This window comes from Hylobates moloch, unplaced genomic scaffold (assembly GCF_009828535.3).
Source record: "Hylobates moloch isolate HMO894 unplaced genomic scaffold, HMol_V3 SCAFFOLD_7, whole genome shotgun sequence".
Lineage (NCBI taxonomy): Eukaryota > Metazoa > Chordata > Mammalia > Primates > Hylobatidae > Hylobates > Hylobates moloch.
The window spans coordinates 57477320-57487241 of record NW_026652282.1 but is presented as its reverse complement, the minus strand read 5'-3'; positions in this window follow the sequence as shown (position 1 = coordinate 57487241).

Sequence of the window (9922 nt, the reverse complement as noted above, 5' to 3'; positions counted from 1 at the left end):
GCACCGTTCCCTGTCATTACTACTCATTGAGTTCAAGTAACACATATTGAACAAGTAACATGTTTCAGGCTGAGGCTTGCTTCTGTGTAATAGCCTTTGGAAAATTGAAGACTGTTCCCAGGTCTCAGACCATTTTTTTTTTTTTTCCAGACAGAGTCTCACTGTGTCGCCTAGGCTGGAGTGCAGTGGCGTGATCTCGGCTGACTGCAACCTATGCCTTCTGGGTTCAAGTGATTCTCCTGCCTCAGCCTCCTGAGTAGCTGGTACTACTGGCGTGTGCCACCACATCCAGCTAGTTTTTGTATTTTTAGTAGTGACGGGGTTTCACCATGTTGGATATATTTTTTCTGTCACTATCTATTGAGTGACTGCTGTTTGCCAGGCACTGTTGTTAGGTGCTGAGGATTTAGTAGGGAAGAAGACAGACATGATTCTTGCCTTCTTTGAGTCTACAGTCTAGTGGAGGAGAGACATTAAAAGAAAAAAAATCACAAAAATGTTAGGCTGGGTGTGGTGGCTCATGCCTGTAATCCTGGCACTTTGGGAGGCTGAGGCAGGAGGGTTACTTGAGCCCAGAAGCTCAAGACCAGCCTGGGTAACATAACGAGATGCCATCTCTACAAAATAAGTAAATAAATAAATAATAAAATAAAATAAAATTAAGATAAAATGTCTGTACACTTGAAGTTGCGATGTGTCCTACAGGAAAAGCCCAGTACTCCCAGCAGAAGGCCTTGAATATAGAAGGTAGTCAAAGACATCTGTTAAACATAACTGAAGGGGTTGCTGGGAAAATCAGATACAAAAATGGTATCAAGGGTTCTGCAAGTGCAAGGGGGCATTGGTCCCCTTTCCAGGGAGATTAGCGGAACTCTATCATCTCCCCACCCCCACTCTGCTTTGGGCTTCCCTCATTAGACTGACCAATGTGACTCTTCAGAGCTGAGCTTGGAGGATTTTTCTGGTATGTCAGGGTGTGCTTTCACTCCCCCATGTGCCATCTGACATGCGACGCCTTCCTCTTCTTCCTCTTTCTTTTCTTCCCCTTGGGCTAGCTGGGGTTCTCCAGCTGCTTCCTGGGGCTGCTTGACCACATAGAAGGTGAGATGTATCGGAGCGTATCTGCTCAGAATGTGCAGGGGAGGAGGGAGGGAGGTAAGAGAGGCAGGCCTGGCTCTGCTCGGGGAAAGCAGAGATATGGAGGGGCTTAGAGTACCCAGGCCAGACAAGATCCACAGTATCAAGAGCTCCAACGCCCCTTACAGATCAGGTCTCCACTCCCCTCCACTTTCAGATGGGTAAACGGAGGAGATCTGGAAAGGGCTCAAGGTGATGCAGGAACCAGAGGCAGACAGGGCCAGACAGTTTTCTACCTCTGTCTCCCTAATATCTGGGTCAGGGTCTGGTGCAGAGCAGGCACTCAAGTAAATGTCTGTGGAACCTGTGAGGGAGACCAGGTCTCTTGATGCCTCAGGCAAGATAGACTGACCCAGACTGGCCACCCTTTACTCCCAAAGACAGAGCACACTGGCCCAGCTGGAGTTCTCTTGAGCCAAATGGACAAGTATAACATAAACATCAGGGAACAGAGAAAGGGCAAGAAGAAGATAATTAGGCTAGCAGATAAACCCTGAACATCCAGCACTCGTGATTTCCCAGTTACAATTCATCAACCAACAAGCAGAAGCTTGGCTGCCTCAGAGTAAGCAATAAAGAAGGAAAGGTTGCCAAGGAGCACAAAGGGCCTGCCAATTTCATTTGTAGACATTGAAGGTTGACGTGATTCCCACCCTCAAGAAACTCACAGTCCAGTGTTGGAAGTAGGTGTAAAAGCAGACACCTGCATGGGGTGCTGTGGGTTGCACAGACGAGAGAAGCACCTGCCTGCCCGGGGAGGTGAGGGAGGGGTCTCTGGAAGAGGGCCTGCTGCAGTGAGGAGAAATGGATCAGGCGAGAGAGGCCTGGACGGGCAGTCCAAGAGACTGCCGTGAGTTCATCAAAAGGGGCTGAGATAAGCTGGACCCCAAAGAAACTTCAAAGGAGCAACAGAAAAACAAAGAAAGGAGAAAAGTGGAAGGAAACAGATCAAGGGGACCGGGATCAGAGAGCTCAGAAAGGGTGGTAGAAGTGAGGGTAGCTCTGATTCAAAGGTTCACCCTCAGCCTTTGGAATGACTCATTTCCAGAAAGCTTTGGATAGCTGAGGTTTTGCCATAATTTGTTTTCTTCTGATCTTCCCCCTCTGTCATACCCTTATATGGTTAGGTATTACAATTTCAGCTCAACTGAAAACATTAGGCCCAGGCACGGTGGCTCACGCCTGTAATCCCAGCACTTTGGGAGGCTGAGGTGGGTGCATCACTTGAATCCAGGAGTTTGAGACCACCCTGGCCAACATGGTGAAACCCTGTGTCTACTAAAAATACAAAAATTAGCTGAGCATGGTGGTGCAGACCTGTAGTCCCAGCTACTCACTTTGGAGGCTGAGGTGGAAGAATCTCTAGAGCCCAGAAGGTGGAGACTGCAGTGAGCCAAGAATGTACCACTGCACTCCAGCCTGGATGACAGAGCAAGACCCTGTCTTAAACAACAACAATGGAGAACCTATTTAATGCCAAGCACTAGGCTAGGTATTCTAGAAGGAGTGTACCTAATCCCTTCATTCACCGAATTTTTCTTGAAGCCCTACTTACTCTAAGTCTGGTATTGTTCTAGGTTTACAATTGCATGTGTGTTGGGTTATGGGGCAGGGGGCACGGACAGGGAATGAAAGAAGTGCATATGTCATCAATACAAGGATTGGGGCCATCAGAGAATTCCAAAGGAGACAGAGATGAACACTAGTAGCTGTGTGACCTTGGACCAGACACTTCCTCTCTTTGAGTCTCGGTTTCTTCGTCTAGTAAAAAGGATGCATCCTATTTCTTTGCTGTGAGATGTAGCGGCAGTGTTTGAAAAGCTTCTCGTGCAGTGTCTGCCTTCCAGGAGCTGTTCACTAGCGCTCCTATTCAGCTGTGGGGAGGGAGTATTTGCAATGTGCTCTAACAGGTTGAGAAGTGGGGAGGATGACATTTCCTACAGTGGCCCAGCATACACAAAAGGCCAGAAGGTTTGCTTTGGCACAGGGGGTGGTTTAGTTTGATAGGAGTCTCAGGTTGGTGGAGGGGAGTAGAAGAAGAGAAAGCTGGAAAACGATAAGTGGGGCTGATTTCCTCACAAATCTCTTTTTGTATCTGGAGGCCTAGATACGTAAAGAGATTTATGTTTCACTGGATTCTAGACCTAGAATCCAGTGAAAGTAGACCCAGGAGTGGTGGTGGGACGAGGGGCCTGTGGAGATGGAGGGTAGGGCAGAACAGGGGACGTTTGAAATCCCCTGGAAGCAGTAGTGACTGGATCACTTCTCATGGCAGGCAAGGCCCCAGGGAACAGCGGCCTTCAGGGTCTTGGGGGAGGGGTGGCCAACCCTCCCGGTTTGCCTGGGATGAGGAGTTTCCCAGGATGCTGGACTTCCAGGGCTAAAACTGGTATAACCTTGGGCAAACTGAAACAATCGGTCCCCTAGTTTGGGCCCTTGTCACTGTCTCCGGGACTACAGCAGGGTGCTGCCTGCTTGCCTCCCTTCCTTTGGTCTCCATTCTGCAGTTAGAGGGGCTGCTGTGAAACACAGCTCTTACTGTCTCTCTGCCTTGTTTCAAACACTCCAAAGGCTCCATTGCCTCTGGGATCCAATTCAGACCCCAGGACCTGGACCCAGAGCCCTTTATACACTGGTTTCCACCCTCCTTGAAAGTCTCATTTCCCATCACTTTCACACCACGCCAGATACAGCCTAGTTCCCCAAACCGGAAGTGTCCTTTCCTATTCTGAGTCTTTGCCCATAGCAGCATCCTATCAACCTGACTGGCTCCTACCCACCCTTCAAGATTCAGTGAAAATGTCATTCCCTGCTCTGTCCTCTGGGTTTCCAAGGCACATTATTCATACTTTTGGGAGAGCACATATCAAGGAGTTGGGTTGAGAGTATAAACCCCACCTCTACAGCCGGCTTCTGGGGTAATGCTTGGTGTACAGTAAGCTTTTGGCGTGTACATTTTGAATAGCTGGTATATTGACATGACTCAGAATTCAGAAGGAACTATGCGTGCTCAGTGAGAAGTGTCCTTCCCACTCCTGGCCTCTAACGACCCAATACTCCTCCCCCTCCAGGGACCTCTTTTTGCATACACAAGCAAATAAGGTAATTTGCTTTGTTAATGAATAAGGAAACTAACAGTAAAAACCTGGAATCATTCCAAATGTTCAAAATCTGGGGCTGGCTAAGTAAGCGATTATATAGCAACATTATAGACTAATCTGCAGTCATTAAACATTATTAAAATTATTATAAGGCAGACTGTAGTATTACATGCTAGGCTTTAAAAGCAGAATATAAAGCAGACCTCCACATTGAATGCACTTGGTAAAAAAAAAACAAAAAAAACAACAACAAAAAAACTGGTCTCTTCAGTGATGGATGGAACTGATCCATCAGCCTGAGACAGAAATGATTGCTGCTTTAAGGTGAAGGGATTCAAAGTTTTCTTTTATGTAAAGTTGTTTGAATATGAAAAGAAAGAGGCTGGATTCTTGTGAATCTGCCTGATGAAGTGTGATTCATGATGGGACTCATTCATTCAGTAATTCATTCAGCAGACATTTGAATGCTTGCTTTGTCAGGAGGAAAAGCCAGAAACAATGGTGCGCTTCGGAGGATGAGCACTAAGTAGGTGATGGGGACATAAGAAGCTCTGATGGAGAGAGAGGGGTGGGGAATGTGATGAGTTCATTGTAAGACTGTGGAGTTTGAGTTCAGTTTGTTCATCAAGGGGAGCTGTGTAGCAGACGGCAGGATACAGGTCTGGGAGCTCAGTGAAACAGCCAGGGCTAGTGATAGCCGCCAGTATATTTGTGGACAGGGAAGCCGGAGGTGGAATGGAGAAGATAGAAAAGGAAAGGGGAAGACAGATGAAATAAAGCTGGTGAGGAAGTCGTTCTGCAAATCTCTTAACACCTCTGAGCCAGGGCCAAGGGCACCAGGGTAGCAGAGGCTCTATCTGTTCCTGAGTGTTGAAGCACCTCAGAGTTCAGGCAGAAACCCTTCCTCCCAGCCCCTGTCTCCCAAACCCCATGCACGCATGGCCTGGGTCTGTGGTCTTAGTTGTCCTGAAAGGCCTGGTAGATGAAGAGATGCTGTGACTGGCTTAGAAAATATGTAGGAAACCCCTGAATGAGAGGCTGGGAGAAAAGATTTAAAAGGTTTACCTGAAGCCTAGGCAACATAGCAAGACCCCATCTCTACAAAATAAAACATAGAAAAAATAGCTTGGTGTGGACACGTGTCTATTATCCTAGCTACTCAGGAGGCTGAAGCAGGAGGATCGCTTGAGCCCAGGAGTTCAAGGCTGCAGTGTGCAAAGATTGTGCCTGTGAATAGCCACTGCACTCAGCCTGGGCAACATAGTAAGACTGCCTCTATTTTTAAAAATGAGGTGATGGCATTCAGGTTAAAGAGAGCAGAGTTCGCGGTTACAGTGCGCTATGATTGCACCACTGCACTCCAGCCTAAGAGTGAGAGCAAGATTCTGTCTCTAAAAAAAAATAAAAATAAAAATAAAAGATTTACTTGAACAAAGACCAGCTAAGTAAGGCTGGACAGAGAAAGGGAAAGTAGGTGGGCTTGGCATTGGGGGCAGAAATGTTCCACTGCTGGTTGAGCGATGCGAGGGCCCCAGGAAGGGTAGATTTCTGAGTGGGGTTTGCCCCTAGTGAGCAGGTCTCAGACTGTCCCTAAAGGGGCCAGCAGGCAAAGCTGATGGAATTTTTGCTCAAAACTTGGACAGAGAAAGGGAAGGGGTTATCCCTAGAGCAGTGTACCACCAGGATGTATTTCCTACCTTCATATGTCCTCAGGCCAACCTGGAATCCAGGCCCAGCTCAACCACTTAGAGCTTAGTGATCTTTGGGAAATCTCTTCTCTAAACCTCAATTTCCTCATCGACAGACTGAGACTATAATAGTATCTCCCTTGGGTGTTGTGAGGATTAGAAATATTGTATGTAAAGCTCCTAGTATATAGTAGGTGCTTAATACACAGTAGCCATAATTTTTATTCCTGCTACCACACTGGACTAGGCCGGCCTGACATTGCTCACTTCTACTCTCTTTGAGGGATTTGTTGCCAGTTGGAACAAGACACTGAAATCTAAGACTTTGCCCATCATCTTTTCACATACATTTGTCAAAGGTGGCCTGGCAGGCAGATATGTAAAAACTGGTTCTCAGTTTTCACTGTGCATAGTTCTCTTTTTTGCTGGTCATTTCAGCACACGAAGAAAAGCATGTCACAAACCTTTTGGCTGGTGGTGACATCTAGAAGACTGATTGAAAAAGCATCGGAGGAGCAAGGGTTTAAGTCGTGAACTGCTGAATAAAAAAAAAAGCAAAAAAAAGGCCGGGCACGGTGGCTCATGCCTGTAATCTCAGCACTTTGGGAGGCCAAGCAGGAGGATCACTTGAGCCCAAGAGTTTGAGACCAGCCTGGGCAACATGGCCAAAACCCATCTCTACAAAAAATACAAAAATCAGCAGGGTACGGTGGTTCACACCTGTAATCTCAGCTACTTGAGAGACTGAGGCAGGAGGATCGCTTGAACCCAGGAGTTTGAGACCAGCCTGGGCAACACAGGGAGACCCCTTCTCTATTACCAAAATTTTTAACGAAAAAAAAAAAAGCATCCCCTCCTCCATCCCTCCAGCTTACCAACAGCCTGCTGCTCTTACTCATCACTCTTGTGTCGTGTCTTATAACTGTTCAAAGTGCTTTTGCCTATATGATTTCATTTGCTCTCCACCCTGACCTGTGAGGTAAGTAGGGCAGATATTGGCTGCCATCTCAGAGGGGCTAAGACAGTGACAGAGCTGGGACTAGAACCCACGCCTCCTTGTGATGGACAGAAACGAACCGTGCCCTGTTGACTTGCACCTTTGATGAGTGGGTTAAAAGGAATCTGTGAGGAAATGATGCGCAGGTTTTGGGGACAGCTGTTTTGCAAGGAGACAGTGACAACAATACCCTATTGCTGTAGCGTGCCCAACAGAGACAGGCGGCTATGCTCCTGTTGTGCTAAAGAGCAAACTGCAGGCCCAGAGTCAGCAGAGGAGGACTTTCTGGGGTTTGGGTGACACAGAGAAGCGGTTTTCTAAAGTTTCCCCCTTTCAAGTTGTTTCAAATGACAGAAGACTTTGCCTGGGGCCACCCAGCTTGGGAGTGGCAGAGCCCCCAGAATTGAGACTTTGACTCAGGACTCCAACTCCAACTTCTTGGGTTTGAAGTCAGCTCATTTCTCCCCTTGCCCTTTCTCACAGGGTTGTTGAGAGGAACAAGAGCGGAAAGGACAAATGAGTGTGTAACGGCATTAGAGGAAATAGTGCCTAGCATTCTCCTTTTCCAAATCTAATTGGCCTCCACGTGAGGGCCGCAGAGAGCAAATACTTTGGCTAAGCTGATCTGTTTGCGTGCTCTACTTCTTAGCTGTGTGAAGATATCAGATCTTGCTTGACAGGTTGTGAGAATGAAATAAGCAGCATATGTGAAAGTGTTTTGCAAACTATGAAGCAGTACTATCATTGAGAGCTTTAAGAGTCTTTGCTTCCGGGAATCCAGCAAACCCAGCTCACTCTAGGACCCTGAAAGAAATCGCCTCTGGTGGGAGTAGAGAAGGTGGCGCTTTTTTGGTTTCTCCGGCATTCAGGCAGACAGAACTGGGCAGGAAAATGGAGGAAGATGAGCTTGCTCACCACCTCCGTCTTCTTATCCCCCAGCTGAGGGGGCAGTGGCGGGGGAGCTGGCATAACCTTTTCTTTGGTGAGTCAGCTAAGAAGGAATTTCTAGAGCTCCACTGATGTAGACATGGTTGTTTTAGTTTGGATTTCTAAAGCTGCTCCTCTTTGAAGCAGCTTTAAGACACAGCTAAAAGCACAAGCAATTGGGAAGCACATGGAAAATGACAGCAGCATAACAGCTTACTAGTGTGAACCTGAAATCAAGTTTCGCAGGGTCATTGTGTTAATAGTGTGGGAAAGTGCCTGGCACATACTAGGGGCCCAGTATCTGTCCATTTCCTTTCCCTTCTCAGTGGACAGACTGCAGTCACTAAGCTAACAGAAAGCACTTACTCTTCAGTTGCCTGAGTTTACAGATAATAGGTGCCATTATTCATTTAATCCTCACAGCCCCAGGAGACAGCTTATCTGCATACCCCGAAGAAAAGGCAGTTCAGAGTCTTATTGCCCAAGGTCATGTCACACAGCCTGCAATTTTTAATTTTCTTATTTTTTAGTTTTGGGGGTGCCTAGGTGTATATATTTATGGGGTACCTGAGATGTTTTGATATAGGCATGCAATGCGTAACAATCACATCATGAAAAATGGGGTATCTATCCCCTTAAGCATTTCTCCTTTATTACAAATTATACACTTTTATTTTTAAATGTACAATTAAATTACTATTGACTACAGTCGCCTTGTTGTGCTGTCAAATAGTAGGTCTTATTCATTAAATTTTTTTTGTATCCATTAACCATCCCCATCCCCACCCCAATACCCTTTCCAGTCTCTGGTAAATCTTCTACTCTCTGTCTCCATGAGTTCAATTGTTTTGTTAGTCCCCACAAATAAGCGATAACATGCAAAGTTTGTCTTTCTGTCAGCCTGCAATTTTTAAAGCCAGAATTCAAACCCACCTTGTCTGGTTTGCCTGTTAGATATCAGGATGTGTGAAGGTGTTTAATTGAGCTGGGCCTCCTGGAAGGCCCAATCTTCAACGGATTTGGACCAAGGAGGTAACTCCAACCTGGCCCATTTGGGAATAAACTCAGGGTGGAGTTTCAAAAACAGGAAATAGGCCATTGCTAGAGGCAGGCTGGCAACCATTGGAAGAGAGCGGAAAATGTTGCTTTCCAAATCCTTGGGGGATTTAATCTGTGCTCTCCCAGTTTCAGGAGCTTATGTTGTGAGGGTGAGATGACTCCCCATTAAGCAGTATACAAATAGATTATTGGTAGTCTTCTGTCATCTCCCACGAAACACAACCTCCCCCTCATCACCTGACAGCCCTCCACTAACCACCCTATAAACAAGAGGGAACCGAGTCTCCTTTTCAAACACCTCTCCTAAGCTAGACTGCAGAAGCTGGGAGGGCTGAGTCATCTTCCTCTTAAAAGAAAACCCGTGTAACAAAGCCACAGAAGTATGCTTTCTGTGCATATCATTTGTTTCAACACATGGCTGCTTTTATAGGATACCAACGCCAAGAGCTGAGGACACTGTCTTCTCTGTTCCTCAGAAAGTAGGTACCCTGCAGTGTCATCTGTACTGTCCCCCTCCTCCACACCCATTATCTACGTGACTGCAGGCACCTCGCTAAGCAGCCAAAGGACCACCACGGCACATTTACCCAGGCCATTAGTTTGGATTGTGCCAGGTATCTCACAGCATAGGCAAGAAGGGCCAATCGAAGAGTTAGGATGGCTGGGTGCGGTGGCTCACGCCTGTAATCCCAGCACTTTCGAGGCCGAGGTGGGTGGCTCACGAGGTCAGGAGTTCGAGACCGGCCTGACCAACATGGTAAAACCCCGTCTCTACTAAAAATACAAAAATTAGCTGGGTGTGGTGACGGGCGCCTGTAATCCCAGCTACTTGTGAGGCTGAGGCACAAGAATCGCTTGAACCAGGGAGGTGGAAGTTGTAGTAAGCAGAGATCATGCCATTGCACTCCAGCAACAGATGACACTCGTCTCAAAAACAAAACAAAACAAAAAAGGCTATGGCCTGAGGCTACTCTTCACCCTAAGGGATATATGGTAAATGCATGAGTAAAAGC